Genomic DNA, 20,249 nt, shown 5'->3' with positions numbered 1-20,249 from the left:
CGGAATGATATGACCCAACAAAAGACAGGAGATAGAGATTTTCCTGCCACGCTGCAAAGTTCAAATACTGTTTTGCCTCTCATAAAAAATGCTGTGGATCTGGGAGGGGAGGAGTGCAAGCCTTTGCTCCCTGTATAAATGTGGACGTGGGTGTGGAGAGGAGGGCAGAGGGCAGAGTATTTCTGTTTCAGAAAATGTCCTGAAATCTATGCCTGAAGTGATGAAAATGTTCTGGGCTGAAGAGAAATGAAGGACTTTCAGCCTGTTCTGAGCTTTCCTGCAGCTTTGGGCTCTCCCAAGGAGTTGTTTATCTCTGTCACAGCCACAGCATGGTGACAGCTTCACTAACAGCCTGAGTTCCACTGGTGCCATCTCCTGAGGCATCTCTGGTATCGCAAAAAAATCAGCCACCATCCTGAGAGCTCTGCCCTTTACGTAGGGATATTCACCAAGGATGAGTCCCATTGGTACTGTGAATTCATTTCCACATCTCCAGAGACCATCTGGGTGTGCAGCAATACTTTACAGTTGCATAAAGAAAGTTTTTCAAAGCACCAAGCATGGTATCTTGCTGTTTCAATATAACATGAAGTGCAGGAAGGACATGACTCTGGGCTAAAGGAACCCTATTTTCTCCTAATTACTCCACTGACTTTGGTGGAGTTAGTCCAGGTTTTTACTGAGCAACATTCAGCATCTGGCAGAGCTTGCAGAACTTGTCTAATCAGATCCTCTCTGGTTTGCTGTTTTCAGCAGCTGAGACATTAAACCATTTCACCGCAGTCACCAGCTCCAGGATTCATAAGCAGAGAGTGAAGACATGACTTGTTCTGTAATGTCATGCATTCCCATGGGGACGTGTATGTCTTTCCATGCTTTTTTCCTCCTCGATTGCGTAAGCTATTCCTTGACCTGTGCTCTACAGTCAATTAGTTCGACATGCATTTGTTACACTACTTCTGAGTCTAAGATTTTTTAATCATCTAATGATGATGGCTGTCCTCCTCCAAGAACACTTAAATACAATCTGATTCAATTGGTCGGCTTCATTGGAGTGCTGAGCCAGCAAGTTGTTTGAGTGCCAAGAGTCAATGAAGCCAAAAATAGGGGTCGAAAGTTGCTTTTAGCTGGCACATACCTCTGGCAAGCTTTGTAGAATATCCTGATTAAAGCACTTGTTAAGCCTTGACTGAATTCTTTTTCCTCTTATAAATACAGTTTTGTCAGATTTCTTTTTGTACTTTCCCTGTGCATTTATGAAAAGGCCTGTGATCGGGATGATGGAGTAACAACCTGAAGTAAAAAGCAGGATTTCTGTCACACCAGAAGGATTTGTGTCGCTCTAGATTAGTAAATGATCTGATGACGGGTGCTACCTTCTGCATCATCCCAGAAACATTTGCAAGTTACACCTCCACCACCTCACTACAACATAGAGTGAAGCAATCTTGGAAACTGTTGCACTTAGTCCAAAAATCCACCAGAGGGTGCAAAGAAATAAATCACCGTCAGAGAGAAATTTCACAGCAGAGATCCTTTCTGCTTGAGCCACTGCTGAGCAAAGCTTCAACTGAATCCCAGTGGAGATAGAAATGAAAGTTGCTGAAAATAAACAGATATGATTTTGTAGGCTTTTAAAGCAATGCAGGCAGACTAGTGGCTGTTTAGCATTGCTTTCATGTGCTGAGATGCTAAATTCAGATACAATAAAGCAGGCAGAAAGAACAACTGGACCTTTTTTTTTTCAGATTGTAATGGACCTCTGTGTATGTTAAAATGTGAAAGGGAAAGACATGCAGAATCCAGTCATACTTGCTTATATTTCAGAGTTCAAGTAAATCCAGGATTAACTGATGGGTGAATTTTCTGCCCCCACGTGGTGAAAATCTTGCTGGTTCTTCAGTTCTGGTGTAGTTGCTGCTTGTGTTAGGCCTGGAAGAAACCTGACAGCGTTTCTAATGTGTGTTTGGCCCAGATTCAATGGTGTGAAGTTCAGATCATTAGGTGTGAATCAAATGCATCATCCAGGCACTTGGCATTTGGCTTTCAGGTGTTATTTAGAATCATAACTGATCCAGTATGGTACAGCGTGTGCCATCTTGTCACAGAAGGAGGTATTCTAATGGTACATGCCTCAGAACAATAACATTGCTAAAAGCATCATTCATTCTCTTCAGAACAAGTCTCACACTTTGGATTATTTGCCTTGTTTGTTTCACATTTGGATTTCTCACTTTATGACAATTGATGACTGTGGCTCATTGCACCTCTTATGCTTAATAATGTTTTCCTTGCTTACGGGGTGCAGAAGTACATCATGAATGTTACTGCAGGAGAGGGTAGTAACAGGAATCTTACTACCTGCCATTACATTTCATCATGTCAAATAATGATTTCAGTTCTCAAAATTTTTGGAATTTGTTAAGATCCTGCTGCATAACTCTTCATATATGCACATAAAGAAGAGGAACTCCTCTACAGGTTATGGTCATTGCATACAGTATGCATAATATTGGGTCTGTTGTGGATGCTCTCTTACACTGGTTTACAGTATAGTTATTACTAATGCTGCTGCCATTGCATTTGCTCTAATAACATTATGTTTGTGTGCACAGGATATCACAAGATATCCTGCCATTCCACTAAGATAAATATATCCGGAATGGGACAGTAACACAGCTAAACTGTGGTGAGGATTAGACTAGCTATGGAAAGCATCTGTTATTATAATATAGGTTTTTATGGGCCAACATCCAGCTCAGATGAATAACCTTCACTCTGGCACAAGAGAGCAGCCTAGGTAGCATGTGTCTACTAAACAGGAGGCACCAAGTTACACTGCACCATTTCTTTTATTGGTGGACAAAGACAGGACTTGCAGGAATTCAGACTGCTTAAGCCAGACTCTTGCACAGGTCAGCTCCATACAGCATCTCAAACTCTTCCTGATTGCAGGAGGATTATCTGAATACCTCCCACAATGCACATTTTCTACTACTTTCTTGGACTTTTCAATTTTTAGTGGGGTGCAGTAAAATAGAAGACAAGGCTATATGTATTTTTTAAACTTTTCTTTTGGGAACAATCTTCTTTAATAGCTGCTGTAGAAAAGAAATGTTGAATTACAACTAATTAGGATTCTTTATTCCTAAAAAGTTAGAGAGCAAGTAACCATCTATCAATGCACTTCTTCTTAGAGGCTCATCCTGTAAACACTGGATAAAAATAATTTCTTTTCCATCTTTCCTTAGATAGTTTATTCAAACACAAATTTGCCCATCTCCTTTGAAAGACTCACAGGAGAATCAGAAACCATCACAGCACAGCCTGGACTTTTCCAGCAGCAGTTGCATTTTACTGTTGATTCACAGCCTCACAAAAGGAAATTCATTTTCTGTGACCATTAACTGCAGAAGCAGTCTTAAAAACTACACTCGTGAGCTGAGAAGTCTCAGCAGTACCTGAAAATTTATCTAACTAGTGACATTTAAAGGAGTCAATTCAAATGCTATCTTTTCTATAGAAAATAATAGATATATTTATAGTATAATCAGCAGTATAATTAACAGAATAATAAAATAAGACAGATATTTATGCAAAATCCAATGAAAAAAAGAGAATAAATCTGTGGAATAATTTTTTCCCCCTCAAAGTAGTCTCTCAAGCCTTAGCCTTCAGGAAGTTTCTTTCCACTTAGATCTTTGAGTAGGCACAGCCCTTTGTAAAAACCTCCAGCTAGCCTAGATGTAAAACTCTTTGATTTTTTTCCCTTTTCTTCAGGAAAGAATTAATTATTTCATGGTGCTATTGAAGAGGAAAGAACTTGATTTGATGTCAGGAAGAAATAATGAAATCTTTAGTGATAAATACTTCACTTCTCTCAATACATTTAAGAACTACATTTCACTGCAGCAGGGAAAAGATAAGTAAGCACTTTGCATCAAAAATATATGAATGTTTTTGAACCTGATTATGAAAACTGGATCAGCAGTCATTTCATATTCTTATTTGTGAACTCATGCCTAGTAATAAGTGATGTCATTTTTGGCCTAACTGAATTATGTTAAATACAAGTAGGTAGCATTCTATTAAAAACGATTCAAACAAATAATGGGAAAGATGACAAAACTGGCACAGGCTTCCCAGACAGGCTGTGACATTTCTTCCTTGGAGATCTTTAGAGCTGCCTGGAAACAGGCCTGGGTGCTCTGCTCCGAGTGCCCAGTAGTACTCTGAGTAGAGTTTGGACCAGATGGACCCAGAGATTCTTTCCGACCTCAGCTATTCCGTAGTTTTGTGATCCTGTGAAGACATAATCTTGTGAACCACACATCTTCCCTGAAGTAACAAGTGCTTTATCATAACTGTTTTCTCACTTTTCCAGAAGTCAAATTTCCAGAGTCAGTCTCAGATAAAGACTAGTTTCATGACAAATGAAGCCACTGCAGCAGTATAGCCACAATGGAGTTTAGAATTGGATTAAACAAAACAAGTTCCCAAACTGCTTGAGGAGTTAGCACCTTATGCTGTCCCTGAAGGTGCACAAGAGCAGAAGAGGGTTTTTTGCCAGGTGGCTCTGAAGTGTGACATGCAAGTATACCCACCTGGTGGGGGACACAAAAATCCCACCTGTCAGAAGCATCACTTGGAGCATCAGGACAGCTGGGCATACTGGATGTATATCAGGTTCACTACATAAAATAATGAGTGACAAATTATTAACGACTCTGACATCAACACCATCCTTTATTTTCTACCATCAGAATGCAAACGGTCCCCTGAAAGAAAAGGGCAAAGCAACCTACATTAACATAAGGTAAGCAACCCCTCAGGGACCAGCCCTCAGGCTGAAGTTCATGCCTCCTAACGTTCAAGGTCTCTGATGGTCTGATAATAGAGGAACTTTTGTGTTTACCACTTCTTCTGAATTGGTTAACAAGCAGTAAAAATACACTCTGAGAAGTTTTTACCTACCAAATTTATGCACATGAACTGCACTTGAAGACTGCAAGACAAGTTTCCCAGCTAGAACATGGCCTCGCAGAGTGCTGCAGCACCACGTTGATACATATTTCTTGAGGATACAGCCTGTTCACCAGGAATATTTTGAACAAGGCAGTCTTCCTTCACTGAGCTTTTCAGTTTAAGTTATTGAAGAATTCTTTGACTGAATGATGTAAGATATCTTAGAAAAACATTATGTAACTTCATTAAAAGTCTTCTGAAGCTCCACCCAGATGCACAAATCCTCAGAAGGTCTGGGGAAATACTGTCAGCATCCAACAAAACCACAAAGGCTGTACCTAAAGAAAAAAAACCTGATGAGAACAAAGAAATAATTGACTTCAACAGTTTGCAGAGAAGTATTCAAAATTGCAGATGCCTCTAGTACTGGCTTGGGCCTGCCAGCTCCTGTTGGTGAATATAGCAGAACTGATATAAAGACATCAGAATTGGGTTCTTACGTTTTCAGCTTTTAAATAAACTATTCCCTTTCTCCATACACATCCAAACACTTCAGATGGCATAACAATTTATTGAAGCTGTAAGCACCAGTGTTTACCTGGAAAAACTGTCAGGTTCACATTGAAGAAGTAGTATGCTATCAAAAGAACTTCCCTGACCCCTCAGTCATTATTTCTTGACTACACAACTGCTGCTCTCTATAAATAGTTCAGCTTTTTAGTATGATTAATAAAAATATGCTGTGCTTCCAGATGGCATGGGGGATGTTTAACACATGGTATTAAAGAGTTAAAGTATGTAGAATCTGGCTGAAGCACAATGGTCTTATGAAGGTCCAGTCTGTCCAACCCTCAGCACAAGATAAATAGAGCTTCAGGAGAGAGCTACACTCACACAAGAGTGACGTTGTTAACAGGATTAAGAAAAAGTGGTGCCATTGATAAGACCATAAAAGAGCAATGCCACTTGTAGGTCCTTGAAACAGTGTAACTGCTTCAGTAAGTTCTTAGATATAACAGGCAAAGTGTTGTTAGGAATATCAATGATCATATAGAAGTCCACTCAACCAACTCATGATAGGAACGCTGGCTACAGACCTCTCCTTCTCAGGAAGTGATCTTCATCCACAAAATGTGCTTCTTTCAGAAGTTAGGGCTTAAATGAGCTCATTCTGGACACAGGAGAAGAACAGATGAATTGCTTTCACCTGTACTTCCTGGGCCAGCCACCTCTTCACTAGGTGCTCAATCACGAGGTCAGGCCATGACACAACAGTTCCCTTACATCACTAATTAACAGATAGATAGAGATGCATAATTAAAGGACATATGTGGTTGCTCCTCACAAGAACATCTAAGGAGCGTTCAAGTGGAGCGTTCAAGAGCGCTCAGGCTGCCCAGAGAGGTTGTGGATGCCCCGTCCTTGGAGGTGTTCAAGGCCAGGTTGGATGTGGCCCTGGGCAGCCTGGTTTAGCATTTAACGTGGAGGTTCATGGTCCTACATATGGCAGGGGGGTTGGAGATTCATGATCCTTGAGGTCCCTTCCAACCCTGGCCATTCTGTGATTCTGTGAAGTGCTTGGGTAAGCTATCTAGCTCCACTCCCCAGTATCTGTGTTAGACACTGAGAGCTAGAACTGTCTGAAGCAGAGACTCATTGAGCATGTTTGCTCCTGCAAGCAGTTTTAGCCAATAAGAACATAAGAGTCTGTTGCCCTTGCAACAACATTACTTACTTAAGATAAGATTACTAGCACTGAGAACTGCTAGCATCTGCATATGGTAAAAGAAGACAATGACAGTACATTCTAATTGGACAAAAGCACAGAGAAACAATAAGCAACAAAGAATGAAAATCAGCTTACCCCCTTCCAACAACAGATGATAGCTTAAGAGGAGTACAATCCCTGTCTAGAAAGACACTACTCCCTTGGCTGCTAACTCTTAAAGTAGGGTGAGGAGGGGTGGGTCCAGGCTCCACCCCCTCTGATCCCTCAAGTGCATTACTTTCAGCTGAGCTTTCTGAGCTATGCCTTCTCACCTGGTGCTTAGCCATTGCTTCAGACTCCAACCTGGCAATTCTGTTGTACGCTGTTCATAAGGAGCTAATCCAGCTTTGTGCATACATTTCTCTTGGTCAAACTCCTTTTGTTCTAGTTCTTTCAGGCCTTTTGCCAATGGAAATGTAACAGTTAAATGTAACAATTAAAACTGATTTTATATTTGCTAAGCAGCAACCAGAATTTTATCAAAACATGACATGCAAAATTTGGCATATTCTTCCCTGCTGCCTCCCAAAAAACCCAGCATGGTCTGGGGAAAGCATGGTAAAACAGATGGTTTGTTTCTATAAAAGTGCTAATATCTACCTGTAGCTATAGTTGCCTATGGAGTTTTTTGCAACTAAACATGAGTTCTCTTTCCCTGGACTCTCATAGGGCATAAATCTCATGCTACGACATTGTGGTACTGAACCCCAGCTAACAGAGGGTGTTTTAGTACTAGCTTAGGAATGTGTTTAGCACAGCAACGTGGTTCCCAGTCAGTAGGCAGTGTAAGCTCGTGACTGCCCTCAAATGATTGTGCAGACATTCTCTATTGCAGTTCTGTAAGGCTGAGAAAAGAAGTCGAATTATAGTCATAAAAGACATAAACACACAGTCTCTGAGATCTTAGTGGCTAATTCCATCTTTCCTGGTATCACTGGCTCTTCACCCAATTCTTTTTGAGGGTGACACTTGTTTAAAAAGCATGCAAAACACAGATCTTTCAGTTCATATGACTTTGTCAAATTACAAGTTTCCTCTCCGTCCATCCAAATACATAGTTGTTTCAGTGCATACAAAAATTTTTATTTGAGCATTAGTAACAAAATACCCAAACACCTTTCAATACCTTCTGTATCTGACAGATTTTTCTCTTCCTTCTCAATTCAAACTACTTTGTCTCAGCCATCTCTCAGCAATTCTATCAATGCTGCTAGTTATCTACTCTTTCTAAACATTAAGCTTTGTATTTCAGGATAATTCAAGCATCTTGATACTGGATAACAGCTAACCCTTTGTATTTGCTGACCCATACTCCACCCGAAAACAACTGTGTGATCTTTTTCAGGAAAACATTTTGGCTCTGTATGTTGGATTGCAGTATTTTTATTAGCACTGAATGAATCTCTCAACACAATTCAACCAAAAAATGAGAAAGAGGTCTTTAAACAAATCTGTGCAATTACTCATCTTAATAAAAAATATTTATTTCATGACTATCTGAACAAATTAATATAATTTCCCATGGATTTGCATGCTACATTCCTTCTTGTACTCAGACTCCATTCCTTGCTACAATATAATCAGTTCTCTATCTGCTTTATGTTCAACTGAACAAGAGAAGCAGGTTGGATTGATAAGGCTGCATCACAGAGCAGAAACACAGCTCTGTTAAAACTGCTTTTCCTACACAGAGGAATCACTTTGGTCCTTCTGTAACTACCTGAAGGGAGGTCGTAGTGAGCTGGAGGTTGGCCTCTTCTCTCGTGTAACTGGTGGGAATGGCCTCTAGAAGGAGAAGGGAACTAGAGGGAATGGCCTCAAGTTGTGCCAGGACAGATTTAGGCTGGACATTAGGAAATACTACTTCTCTGAAAGAGTGGTCAGGCTCTGGAATGGGCTGCCCAGGGAGGGGCTGGAGTCACCAACCCTGAAAGTGTCCAAGGAATGTTTGGACATTGTGTTGAGGGACATGGTTTAGTGAGAACTATTGGTGATGGGTGGATGGTTGGTCCAGATGATCTTGGAGGTCTCTTCCAACCCCGGTAATTCTATGATTCTAGACACTTTCCAATTTTTGTAAAGCCTATAGAAAATAATGTGTTCAAGATTTCTCTCTGTGTCAAGCACATCTCTTTTCTCTGTTCTTTGTTTTCCAACAGATGTAAAATCTTTGTTAACCTTTGTTAAATGAGTTTAAAAAATAAATGAGAAATGGAGGGTATGCAAATTTTGCTTCCTTGCTAATCCAAGTAGCACACTTACTTGTTCAGCAAACTGCATGAATGTTTCTCCTAAATTCTTGTGCTACATTTTTTAACTACCTTAGCAATATATGCCTTGGAGTTGTCAAAAACATTCTCTTCAGTTATTTGTACTAACTGTATAACTCTGGGCAAATCCATTGCAGCAGTTAATGGGAGACTTTGGGAGACTTTTACCAAATCAAAAAGAAAAGAAAAAAAAAAAAAAAAAAGAAAGAAAAAGAGTTAAAACTAAACACAATGCAAAACATAATTTATGAAAAAAAAAATTATTTGGCCATAGTCTTGTAATTATGTCAGCTTCAGCCTGGGCAAAGATTGACCCAAAAAAGTTAGCACAGAACAGCAGCTGAAAAACTCAGTGATCCCTTTGACGCTTTCAATCATTTAACTAAGAAGTTTCTTATGATATTTTTCAACTTGGAAAATTAATTTTTCCAGATGTTAGGGCAAGCTTTCTGCTACTGGCAGAGAAATACAGAAAAGGATATATTTTGAGGAGAAACAACATATCTGCCCTTTATGTCGCAGGAAGCAATAGAGCTAATGAAACCTGGTGAGAAGAAAGTGGGCCATTGCGATGTCCACACGTCTGGACTGAACACATCTTTCTAAAGGTCTATTGTGCTGCTAGAATCATATACAGTGGGAATGTTTTGCCCATTCTAATCCTTGCAGGAACCATTCACTGCTTCTGGATGGTATTTACCTCTGGGCTAAGAGCATTCATGTACATAAGATTGGTCCAGGACACACACACACACACACACACATATATATATATATATATTCTGGAATAAAGTTGAAGGAAAGTTGTTAATTGCTGACCTGCAGAGAAAAGGCAACATTATTGGCATAGGAAAACATACTGCAAAAGGTGGTCTGACATGTTATTTGCAGCTTCTTTGAATACCATTTCTTTCTTTATGATCAGGGATCATGTTGGATATTTTTCTTCATATGAAGGGCATATGTTAAATACAACATGAACTCTCAGTTCTGAATTCTTTTGTAGTAATGGAAATCTAGAGTTAACTCCACAGCTTTCTGAATCTGGTTTATAGAGCTTAGTCAAAAAAGCTTCATAGCCCTTCTCATGTATTTAAGAGGATTGTAATATAAATGAAGGAAAAAGTGGGTCACAACTTTGGCAACCCTTTTCCCTTCCCTCTATTTTTGGTCTCACAGTTAAAGCCTTCAACATTTCCTTGTATGGACAAAACAATTAATAAAAAAACCCAAAACCTTACAATGGAGGCAACCATACAACTGAAATTGCTTTATTTTACCAGTGAGGAAAATACATAAAAATGGGCAACAGCCTGTAAAAACCCCAATATCATACCACATATGGTGTGAACTGATAAAATTAGTGTAGGTGATCTGCAGATAATGTCTGGGAAATGTTAACAATAAAACTGTATGTGCTGAAGGCCTCCAAAGTTTAAATAAATATTCCTAGTAAATATTATGAAAACCTCTACTCCTTTCATGAGAACGTGTTCCAAAAAGGCTAAAGGAGATACGGCTTATTTACATTAATCCCATTTTGATCTTCAATAAAAATAACCTACAGGCTGTGTTGGACAGGATGGTACTGCACACCAAGCAGGACAAGGGACAAATCCCATTCATCTCAGCCTGTGGAAGCAGGCAACAACATCATCCTAGGAGAGGAAGCAAAACTTTCTCCCGTGTACACTCCTGTTTTGCAGCCTCCAGAGCACATGAATATGAAGGTTCGATTCTTCTGTAGGAAGGAATCCAGTTCAATTCATTCCCTTTATAAAAACTACAAGAAGTATAAAAAACAAAAGAAAAGGAAGCATGTTTGGAATTGCTGTGTTTACACATAAGGCTGAAAATGTTCCCAGGTCAGCAGGGAGAGGGTTCCTCTGATCATGGCTCAGCAGGACAGTGCTCTTCGCTCTGCAGATCTAACATTTGTCCTGGATTAAGCATGGTCCAGTGTGGCAACAGAAACAGAAGAGGCTTGGTGAGCTCAGACCAAGCAGCTGGAATAGTTACATGGGTCTGTGATGTTTCTTGGGCTGGTAGACCTAACAAAGCTTTAGGTGAGGATACAGACAAGAAGTTTCAGATGGTGCAAATGGGAAAAGTTTCAAGAAAGTACATGAATGAAGTTTCCTACCTCATCTTCCATCTTCCCAAGAACTCTTTCCCTAACAGAAAATTTCCAGCCACCCTCTTGCATCTCCCTGTTGCTGCAGCATGTGTGGCCAGAGGAAAAGCCAAGAGGAAAGAAAAGTGATCATTCCCCCTGACAGACTAGCTGGGTCAAACTAACTGGAGGAGGAGGCTTGCTGCCAGACTGGTGAGGGCTGGCTGTATAAACCATGAACATATCCCACTTTTGTAGCATTTTTACTTTGCATAAACATAAAAATAAGTATTTGCCTTTGATTAATGTGCTTTAGCTTAGTTACGTAAGTGTGTCAATTATCTTTCTTGGTGCTTGTTTACTTGAAATTAAATGTCAGAGAAAATATGTGTCTCACGAGAGCCATGTAAATCGTTCCATTAATGGAACTGGATAAGCAAATTGCTCTTTGGATTTTCTTGCTATGTGACTTAGATGGAACGCCTAAAGACAGGAAATAAAATTTTATTCTTTGCCAGGCTGTGTGTCTATCTATAAACAGGCCACATGGAGGGGGGAAATAACCATGAAGAATATTTGAAATACCAACTTTTCTCTTCTTGCTTGTGCTCATACCTGTCTTGTGCATGATCCAATTTTTAAAACCTGAATGCTGAAGACAATATGAACTGTACAGTTTCTCTTCTAATGTCATAAGATGACAAAACCTCTATTTTTTCTTCATTATTAACCAACCAATTCCTGTTTTTTACATAGGTAAGGCAGGATTGTTTATTAACTTATTTAATCTTCATTGTTATATCTGTTATCCCCAGATCATTCAGCGTACATGGAAATTTTACTGTGAGATGAAGCATCTTTGACAAAAGATAAAGTTGTGAAAAGCTGGTAGTTTCCCAACAGTCCTTTGCCTTTTTCACAGGCTGCCAACCCCAATGATCTAGGGTTAAAAAATATTAAGTTGAAATAAACTAAAAATATCAACAACTTGAGTATTACTTAAATATCTTGTTTCCCTTGACACAAAAGCAATTTCATTTATCTGCACCATTTCCTTCCATTTTTAATAGCTGGCCAAATCTTAGAGGCAGCTTCGTAAATCCCAATCTTACTTTTATCAGTTTGATAGGTCATACTGAAAATAGATAAAAGATGCTCATGTTTTTTTCTTGCTGTACTTGCAGTTCTGCCAGCCACAAGCGTAAAGAAAACAGGAATATAATATTCATATCCTTGAAATAGTGTAGAAGTCATGAAGAAGAAAACAACACTTCATTTGTAAGTGATTTGGGACTTTTTGGCTCTGAGAGTGTACTCGTCTCATTCTTTTCATACCTTGTCCACAAGTTAAAAGGACAGAAGCTTTTCTTTTTATGCAATAGGACATTCTTATGAAATAGGACAGTTTTAGCTTTCAGGCAGAATCTTGAGGCTTTAAGAAAAAAAACATTAGACATAGTGAGACTTGTGATGAAATTCTGAAAGCTCACAACACCTCAGTCAGGCTTTTTCTTCATTTCTATTGAAGCTGGAACGAAAAATGCCAGAAAGTGCAAAAACTGATCAACCAGCAGGAAACATTCTTGCCCAGTCAGCTTTCTTTCCTGAAATAAAAGACAAATCTCTTATAAAAAATCTACTCACAGTTTCAATGAAGTCAAATTGCAAGATCAGTTCTCATTGACTCCAGCATTAAAACAGCATGCTCACTTAAGGGTTTGCTCAAAGGAACAGAGAGTATTCTAGTACCAGATTTAATTTTGAATATCCTTGGACTTGATAAGCCTATACCTCTTGAGAAGCATGCTGATGCAGACAAATATTTTTCTTCCTGTTTCCTTATCAAGACGAATTTCTGCTTATTTGCTTTGTTGTGGAGTATCTGAACATTCACACTGAACATTGTGCTTCTATTTATGATTAAGATAAGCTGATTTTAGAGCATTAAATTAAAACTTTGAAATTTATTCAAGAAAGTGAGTTTATTGGGCAAAGTTGGATGAAATAAGTTAAAACGTTGTAGCTCAAGGCACTCATTTCAAGAGTATATAGTACTGTGTATTCTGTATCCTTTAAAGAAGATGGTGATGCTAGCACCAAGTCAGATTTGGCATCACAAAATACTTTCTGCAGTTAGTATCTTAGGCTAACACAAGATCCCATGACCCTCAGCAATGCCTGTGCTGTCATATGTACTTCAGTTATGTGTGCCCACCAAGTCTCTCTCATGAGCACTAGCAATCAAGCAGACTCAGAGCTGCTGGATCTCCTTGCACAGCTACCTGACAATCAAATCAGGTCATTAAATAAATAAACAAATAAATAATACAGATCAACATTTATCTGACTCAGTAAGCTGACCTGTACCTCTATTTGTCCCAAATATTAGACACGGTAGCAGAAGTATACATGGAGCAATGGTGGAAAGGTAGGACTACCCTTTCAGCAGAAACCTTAAAAAAGGTTAAACTAATCCAGAAAATTACAAATGACATTACAAATGACATTACAAATTTGTCCAGGCCAGGAAGTTGTGGGTGGTTTGAATGGTTCTGCTTTTCCACTGCCTTGCTTTTTAGGCAACCCTTCCAGCCTGCAGGAACTGGTCTCAAGGAACAGAGCAGCTGAACTGACAGGTCTCATTTGGGAGTGTTTCACATTTTCTTCCTGCAAGTGTAAATCAGTCCACCAGGTGCTAAGCAGAAAACATAAGGACTGAGTTCATTTCTTTTCCTTAGGTCTGCTTTCGACTAATGTAATAAAAATGAATGTGATCACTGTAAAGAATACTTTGGAAGTCATGACAGCATCTAGTTCAGCATTAGTTTTTTTCATGATTCTAGAGGGCAAAACTTTGAATTTTCATTTATGAAGGTGCTTATTTGTTCTTAGTGTTATCTTATTTTCACATACCTAAAATCAAATGAATTTTAATGTTACAGACAAGATTTCCATTAGGAACCAAATAAGCAATCTGAGGTAGCTGCCAACACAGCATTTTGTAACTTATGGTAGTAGAGAGTTGCACACATTTAATGAAAATTTTAAGCAGTTGATTTAAAAGTTTATATATCACAAAGGAGATTCTCTACTACTCTCCTTGGTAGTAAGCAAAAATCAGTGCTTTGAAAATAAAGGAAGGATTTTTTCTATGATTAGCATGAAATTCTTCTGTGGAACAGAAAATTCATCTATTTGTGCTGCATTTGTCTTTGAGTATGGGGAAATATCTAATAAATATTGCAGTGGTGCTGCTGTAAAGGAGGGGCATGGCATCAAAGTTACCTTTGTTTACTGCACTTAAATGACATTTAAACTCAGATACACCAACAGCTGTTTAATATGTGCAACCGAATACAGTCATTCAGTACACTTAGACACACAGTTTTGAGGAAACAGCTATCTTTTCCTCATTGATGCTGACTATATTCTTCATAAATAATTGAGTACTTAAAATACATTTTAAGACAAATCCTTTTCTGAGCTCATGTTTATGATGTTTCCATATGCACTAGACATCTCTAGTTTCCATCTTTTTTCATTGTATAGCAGGCCCTTGTCCCACTGTTTTGTCTGTTTCTCTAATAGAGAAACAGTTCTCTTAATAGAGTGCACAGTCCAAAGAAACAATATGAACAGTGTGCAGTGCAAACTTCTCAATTTACAATCTGTACATAATTGGTGCATATTGTGCAAGGCCAAGCAACATATAAAAGCTGATGCTTTGAGTTCTGGTGGCTCTGAAACAGAGAATACTGTCAAGGTCACTAAATGTTTGACAAGCTATGAAAGGAGTATGGCACAGTTCCTATCACTGGAGATGCACGGCCAAGTTTGAAATTACAGGTTTTATCCAGTCTAATTATGAGTATCTCCAAAAATGATGGTGATACCACAGCCCCTCTGGGCAACCACTTCCAGTGCTTGATCACTCTCACTGTGACGAATGTGCCTGTTCTCTTCCAGAGATTAAGCTCTGGAAATGAGGTGATAACAGCAGCCATTAGAGCCTACTGGGAATTAGCAATCCTGCAGTGTCCTGCCAGACTGCTCTGGGGTGACAGTGTTTGCTTATGGTTAGACTTCAAGCTCTCCAAAATGCAGCATCTGAAGCAAGTTCTCTCAACACTTATATACCTTCACAAGTTTTTTTTTAGCTTTCCCATCCACCCTTACAACTTTCCCATCCATCTTTACATGTCAACAGAGTATTCTACAGACACTCCTTAACTGTGCATGTGGGCACTTATCCAATCAGAGCTGTGTGCCATTCCTTCTTCTAGAAGCGTCATTGGTTCTCATGCTGTTTATCTTGCTCCACAGCTGCTGCTCTGAACAATTTTTCTCGTATTCCCACAACAAACCAGCACTAATCATTACAGACGTTCATTTCTGAGACTGTGCTGCATGAGTAGGGTCACAAGGCTTTGGCTGTTTGCTTGCTGGCTGGTTGGGTTTTACCACCAATAATTCCAACAAGCACACCACCTGTTGTTCTTAGGGCACAACTAGAAACTGGGACTGCCTTGTTCTATGTTGTGTGTGTGCATCATGAATCCATTTGCTACTTGTTCTAGGAGCACTTTTAATCCTGTTGCTTTTAATGAGCTGTGCTGGGCAGTACTCATCTTGCTACTTTTAGATTTGGTGATATATAAAGAAGTAGGACTCCATTTTTGTCAGTTTGCTGGATCTAGTTACGAGAGGGTCCTTTGGTTTCAGAGGAGTTGTACAGGTGATTGAGAAATCATGTTCTGTAGACAAATAAAAACTTCTTAAAGGGAAAAGTTCACCTTCTTACCAAGACACTTCCACAAGGAACAGGAGCTGACGTGCAAGGATTTTGAGAAGGCAAATAACACTGCAAGGAAACATTTTTCCTCTGAGATCAAGACAAGGAAGGGGTGGAAGCATAGTCTGAAGTATGCTGCTGCCAGTGGTGGAGATTCATAGATTCCTGGGTAACTGAGCTGTTGTGTGAACATCTCATACCAGCTGACATGTGTCAAGGTCTTTAATATCGCCTAGAAATTTCAAAACCTCTGTGAAATAGTAAAAAAACAAAACAAAACAAAACAAAACATAACACTTACTTTTCTCTTTGGGCAAACATCATCAACTCGAAATGGATAACTTGTGGGATGTTGTAAGTCCAGAGACTTTCTTTCTGACAGTGCTATTTAGTTCTTGTGGAGTATCAGGTGATTATTTTTATTTCATCCCTACATTCACTCTCATCACTAGTCTTTTCATAGGAAAATGCGATGGATCAGTTTTGTTGTTTTTGTCTTTTAATCACTCCTCATAATTTCAGAAGATTCAGTTAATCGTGGCAGAAGATAAACTCTTCCAACAGTTGTACTCCAATGATGAAACATGGATTTCTGTTAAGACTAAGCAGAAGAAACTAGTGATGGGACTAGAGGGAATGGCCTCAAGTTGTACCAGGGCAGGTTCAGGTTGGTCAGCCACTAGAATGGACTGCCCAGAGAGGTGGTGCAGTCACCAACCCTGGCGGTGTTCAAGGAACATTTAGGTATTGTGTTCAGGGACATGGTTTAGCGGGGAAATATTGGTGATAGGTGGTTGGTTGGGCTAGATGATCATCGAGGTCTTTTCCAACTTTGGTGATTTTATGATTCTATTCCATGAGAAAAAAAATTCTGCCAATGATTTGATTTTTTTTTTCCACATAGTTTTGACTGTGAGGGAAATAGAAAAGGGAATGGGCAATCTTATTATAATAATGACTGCAAACATAGATCAGCACTGAACTTCAGGTCAAGCAAATTAAAGAAATGAAGAAAAGACAAGTAGGCTAAGAAACTGAACAAAATACACCAACTAAGTTGGAAAAATATTTTGTGCATGTGCTTGTTTGTAAAACCAGTGCACAGCTCATCAGGCAAACTACTGATTACTTTTTTCCAAATTCTATCATCGCTTACCTTGGGAGAAAATGTTTGCTGGAACTTGCAGTACTTCTACCAGGTCTTTAATTATCCAACTGGGATGCATTTTACAGCCAGCATTTTAAGGCGAGTCTTGGAGGTGCAGTTCCCCTTTGCATTAATAAAGTGCTCATAGTGTGAAGGTAACTATAATCATTTTGCAGATTAAACACTCAGTGCTGTCAAAACTTTTCCTAATGTTAAAAATCTGAAGGCATTCTTTCAAAATGGGTGAGTATACTTTTCTCTACATAGGAACAATTGCAGTAGTTTTGACTTCTTTGGGTGAACAGAAATATCTCTCCAAGACTGATCTTGGTCTGCCAGAAAACATTCTTATGAATGGGTGGCCTGGATGGTGTAGGTGTTCGGGACCTTTGAAAGTCACACCAGAGGATCTCTGAATTATATAATGAGTTTGAAGTGTATTTTAAGTTTCAAAAGTTAATTCTTCATGCAAATAGATAGCTAGATTGCTAACTTAAAAAAAAAAACAACAACAACAACAACAAAACAAAAACCAGCCCAATCTTCACGGATATACATTGAGTGCCGCAGTAGGATGGTTCTGTGAATATCATGAATTGCAGACAAGCACAGAATGTGATCCCATGAGAAAAGTCCTTTCTCTCCCTCTGAAATACAAACCTCTGCATGTGACAGATACAGTTTTGCTCTCAGTGGATATCTTATCTCTCGAGCTGTACAAAAAGCCTACGTAAAGAGTTTCAACATCAGACTTGTAGGAATGCAGTGTTGCTGTAAATAAAATGAAGTTCATGTGCAGATAATTGCATGAGGAATTGAAAAACATGTTTCAAATATAGAGGTATGTAACTGCAGGTACCTGTTGCCCTGCAGACCTTTGCTTTTGCTACTACACCAGTATGAGAATCCAGAGAGACAGAAATACAGCTGAAATCTTCAAGCTTGATAGCAAAAGAAGGCATATAAGAAATAAGCAAATCAAGAAACAATATAGCCCTAAAATCAATTTTCTCTGTAATTTTATGCAGCTGTATGCATAATACATACATTTAAACACAGAGATATTGAGATAAATTCAAACCTGTGAAGTGGATTTCCTGGGTGGGAAAACCTTGCATTCGTGTTGGCACTGGCTGATGAGATATCTATTCTGCTCCACAGCAGCAGGAAAGCTGAGCTGCCACCTGCCTAGTACAGGGCTGATCTGCCTTTGCCATCTATCCTCTCCAGAAGGATGTGTGTGCATCCTTGCCATGTTATTGCCTGCGTGGACACTGTCTCTTTCTTCTTCCAGCCATGCAGTGACAACAAACTGCAAAGTAATTCTTAAGGGCCATAAAAAGGTTTAGTTTTTTCAAACCTTTGCTTTGATTCTATCACATTTTTAAAGTGTAGCCTGTCTTCGTTTATTTTTTTTCCCAATATTTTACCTATCAACAAGTTAGATTTAATTGGTCTGAAGTTTGTTATTTCTAAACTGTGTGGTTTCAACAGAAATTCAGCACTTGTGCGATCCTTACCTTATTTCAATCTCACCTTTTATCAGTAGGTTCAGACAAAAATGGAAAGAGCAGCAAGTCAGTCTTAACTCATCAGAAAACATAAGCACACACTTAAATTTGAAGCGTATGATTATTTGATTAAGATCAATGGATAGCTTACATTTATAGGCAGGCTGAGCCAAGGCTTTGTTTAAAAATTGAAGTTTGGTTTTGATGGGACCAATGTGACACAAGTAGGCGCAGAAGCTGGAGGAAGGTATTTCCAACTCTAATAATATTTGAAAATTTGTTCTAAAAAGAGACTTGAGATACACTTCTTGCACATCGGGAAGAACACCAGGAAGAATCCCAAATTTACTTAAGGACATTTGATGAAGCATAATGCATCCAGAAAATTTCTTAGTATGTGAACTAGTCAAAACACTGAGTGACATATACTAAAATAGCCTATTTCCATGGAAGTCACGGACTGAGGTCAGCTGAGGCTGGACACTGACCTCTTATTTGAAGATCACATTATTTATTTTTAAACAATACCCAGGTTGTGTACATTGAACTGCAAAACAACTCAAAAATATTTACATTTGCAGCAGGGGAACCTGTTGGATTCTGTGATCACCACTCCTGCCTGCACTTTCAGTTAATCCTTCAAGCGAGGAAGTACCTTTCACTGGTAACTCTGAAAAGGAAGCATGTAATTGCACTGACGGTGAGTGAGTGCAAAGAAAACACAAATTCTGTCTCAGGTCCCTCATGTGCTCTCCTCTTGTCTTTGAGGGGGCCACTTAACTCCATAATGAGAGAATTCAGAGCAGAGGAACAAGGTAGCCTGCCAGGCAGCTGATCGCTCAGGGTCTCTGCTTAATTGTTCCCTGAGTTCAGCTGACTACCTCTACCCATGAGCCACAAACCAAGGATAAGGAGTGCACAGGGCCCTTAGGCAGCCTGAATGCTTGTGGTTCTCTGGTAGCTTAGTCTAAGGATATTGCTATCAAGAACACAAGAAAAAAATGGCAAGGACTGGACTAACCCAATACTTCTGAGCTTCCCTTGCCTACAGAAGCACCTACATATCCCTTGTGGATCTACAAGTTCTGCCTCTGGCACTTGAAGGTGGAAAACTATACTCGGATCCTGTAGTATATGAAAGGCCAGACAGGGCAGTGGGGTTAAAGTCTGAACCTCCAACAAAGCCAAACACCAGGGCTGATCTGCACAGCTCCTCTTCTCTTTGCTCACCAGCTTAATCCCAGCTGAAGCACTGCAACAGGTTTGGTAGTTATGTTATAGGAAGGATTCAGGGGTGACTGGCTCAAGCTACGTGTCTAGAAACGTGGCTGTTTGGATTACCATGGAATCTGGTGATTCTCCATTGTTTCCCACCTCTAAACTGGTGCTTCATTTCTGCATGAAAGGGTTTCTCTGCTTAAGTAGTTATCACCTTGTGACTTCTGTGGCTATTCTATGCACTATTTCTAAGATGATTAAGAAAAGTAAACTTTGCTAGATATGGTAAGATTTCTATGAAGATCTATGCATTTATGGGAATACTTTAGGAATCCATAACTTGAATGCGGTTGAAAACGTCAGCAACTTTAAAGTACAGCTACCATAAATCATCTATTTCTGCATAGGAATTATGTTGTGAAATGTTGAATGCCTGCATTGAACAGACAGCAAATGACTGGAAAT

The 20,249-nt window shown here is 39.3% G+C and overlaps 1 long non-coding RNA gene across 4 annotated transcripts; it reads right to left on the bottom strand.

Moving 5' to 3' along the window:
• Positions 1-2,913: 2,913 nt before the first annotated feature.
• On the bottom strand, positions 2,914-6,871 carry LOC128091602 (uncharacterized). 4 transcript variants are annotated; one of them, XR_008211480.1, is made up of 5 exons: positions 6,830-6,867; positions 6,063-6,253; positions 4,806-5,303; positions 4,605-4,691; positions 2,915-4,302 (listed from the first exon to the last, which is right to left on the bottom strand). It is a non-coding gene; the product is annotated as an uncharacterized LOC128091602 (long non-coding RNA). The 4 variants fall into 4 exon arrangements; XR_008211479.1 differs by having other exon boundaries at positions 2,914-4,302; positions 4,605-5,303; positions 6,063-6,136; positions 6,830-6,871; XR_008211478.1 differs by having other exon boundaries at positions 2,914-4,302; positions 4,605-5,303.
• Between the last annotated feature and the right edge of the window lie 13,378 nt (positions 6,872-20,249).

This window comes from Tympanuchus pallidicinctus, unplaced genomic scaffold, assembly GCF_026119805.1.
Source record: "Tympanuchus pallidicinctus isolate F22 unplaced genomic scaffold, pur_lepc_1.0 scaffold5, whole genome shotgun sequence".
Lineage (NCBI taxonomy): Eukaryota > Metazoa > Chordata > Aves > Galliformes > Phasianidae > Tympanuchus > Tympanuchus pallidicinctus.
This window is presented reverse-complemented; position numbering and strand designations above follow the sequence as displayed.